Here is a 2,685-nt window from a genome sequence, read left to right as displayed (position 1 = left end):
AATGAGAAAATAAAGCTGCAAAAAAAAGTGAGTAGTTTAAAAATTACTTTGCAAAATAAAACCTACTATATTAATGACTACAATATCAAAGATGTTATAAGATTAGAGAAGGAAGTTGTTTCATTATATAATAAGACAAACATTTTAAAAGAAGAGAATTAAGAACTTCAAAAATTCGTTTCTTTGTTGGATGATGAGGAAGTAATAACATTTGAAGATGGCAGATACAGTGACGACATTCGAAAAACTATCATGAAACTTCTATCAATGAACGTGAGTATGAATAGTGTTAACGAAGTCATAAAAGTAGTATTAAACAAAATAGCCAAAAAGAACATATCTAAACTACCATCAGCTGCTGTAAAATATAGGTTAATGCAGGAAGCTTTGACTTTAGGTCAATTTCAAGTTGCAGAAGCGATGCTTAAAAATAGTTTGACAAATGAAAACTCTAATATAGGCAATTGTTTGCATGGTGAAAACTTTACTAACATAGTAGATGACATTTGTGATGTTGTTAGCAACTCATCTACTGAAAAAGAAATTAATTTTGCTAAGTTAATAACATCGATTAAATCAATAATGTCTGATCTTTCTTCTGTTAATCCTCTTTTTAACTCACAGTTTAAAACATTAAGAGAAAAACTTTTGCCGATTGCAATTAATAACTGGGATTTGCTTTCTCCAGATGTCAAAGCAAATATGAAGGACATCAGTAATTTTTTCTGTAAACTCCATTTGGTTGCTAATTTTGCATCTGAAACTGATAAGGTTTTGAAGTCCTTTGAAAAAATTCTGCTTCAAAATGGTTTTGAAACTGTTTTTGCTTTTAGTGGTAAAGAATGTGGTGCTGTAAGGTTAGTTCGTACCACACGTAAGGCATTTCATTCAAGGGGTAGTTAGGAAGCTGGTGTTGCATCATGGTTTAATTCTTTTATTTCCTCCCGTAACGATAAATCTTTTTTTGTTCCATTTATTGGAAATCGTTTTAATATTTTATATTACAATGCAACTGCCCTATACTATCATAAGGATGCTATAACAGAATTTCTTAATGCTTGGCCTAACCCTAATAGTTTATTAAAAGCGATTAAAGAAAATATCTCAAATCTTGTATTCATAGCTGAAGTTCGTGCATTAGGTATTATTGACAAACTACTTACTGGTCCAATGTGGCGAACTATCGAATCACTTGATAGTATTTTATTTTTAAATCCCTTTCTACTTCGCTTGAAAATTAGACTTTCGTCTCTTTGTATGGATGCATCTTCTTTATTGTTTGCGAATAGAAAAATTTTTGAGGATACCAATCTTCTTCATCAAGATGAGGTTTACACCAAACTGTTTGAATGCACTCAAAATGATGAGTTTGATTCTTTAACTGTGCAATCACTTGAAAATATTTTCCATGCAATTCTTGTTATTTTGGAGCGTCAGTGTGCTGATCAGTTACCAGGTGGTAAATATTGGAATCCATCTATATCAGTTTCTGAATCTGCTTCTAATGTCCCTCTCACTAACAAAGCAACAGAAAGTGACTTTGCTATTTTGGATTTAATGGTTCGCACAAAACCCAATGCAAATGTTCAAACTCTCCAGGCTTTGACAATGTGGTCTCAGAACCAAACATTAGAATGGCTAAATAATAAAACAGATGAAGAAAGAAAACAATTACTTGAATATTCAAGAACTAAAGTAACAATAATGAAAAACAAATACGATGAAAGAAAAGAAGCTCTTAAAAAGGATAAAGCTGTGCACCTTCTAGCAAAGCAAGAAGAAAAAAATAGAGAAGAAATTAAACAACAACAAAAAAAAGTTGCAGCTTGTAATGATTTAACAAATTTAAATGTAAGGGCATGGATATCATTAGAGGAAGCAGAGGAAACAGTTCGCAATATAGAAGAGCCATTAAAGGCAAAAGTGCTCCTTTCTTAACTAAATTTTTATCGTCTAATCTTAGGTGTCCAATGTGACAAAAAACTTTTTTGTAAAACAAAAATAGAAGGTAGCAAAAGAATAAACTTGTCTTCCGAGGAATTATATCAAAACCTTCTTATTGTCATTCGAGCAAATTTAACACCAAATAAACAATCTTTAAGTAATATAAGTAATAATTTAAACCTTCGTATAATACGTGATGCAGCTGTTAAAAGCAAAAAAAAAAGAATTAATGAAAAAAATTCAGGATGCAAGACTAAACAAATTAATAGAGCAACAAAAAAAACATTCCTTATAACGTTTATTAACAATCCATCTGATTTTGTAGGTTTTTTTATACAACATCGTGTTAGAGAAGATGATTCTCTTAAAGGATCTCGGGAACGTGCGCAAGTGGTACAAATTAATCAATTAAAGGGTAGACGAACTACATACTTTGTTAAGTATGATAACGAACCTGATGAAGTAAGATCATTTCCTTTGTTAATTGATTTTGAAAAAGGTGATCTTATTCTCTGTAGCTAGGATTGTGAGGTAATTTTATTTAATATAAGTTTATAGTTATGTCATAGTATAAATTTATCTTGTTTCTTCTATTATTAAGTAATTTGTTTTTACTGCATTTGAGTACAGTTGTTTTTATCTTTATAAGTGTTATGAATCATATCTGATATATTTATATGTACCAATATTGTTTAATTTAAAGATATTTTTATATTATATATCAATATTTTTACCTATATG

At 29.9% G+C, this 2,685-nt stretch overlaps 1 pseudogene; it reads left to right on the top strand.

Annotated features, from left to right (window-relative positions):
* Window positions 1-234: 234 nt before the first annotated feature.
* Window positions 235-2,466, top strand: LOC149885141 (uncharacterized; annotated as a pseudogene).
* The last annotated feature ends 219 nt before the right edge of the window (window positions 2,467-2,685 follow it).

The sequence above is a fragment of the Hydra viridissima genome, unplaced genomic scaffold (genome assembly GCF_058129835.1).
Source record: "Hydra viridissima isolate aposymbiotic clone 2 unplaced genomic scaffold, HvirCarnegie_v1 scaffold_8, whole genome shotgun sequence".
NCBI lineage: Eukaryota > Metazoa > Cnidaria > Hydrozoa > Anthoathecata > Hydridae > Hydra > Hydra viridissima.
Note: the sequence above shows the minus strand (reverse complement) of the source record. Positions and strands in the feature narration are given on the sequence as shown.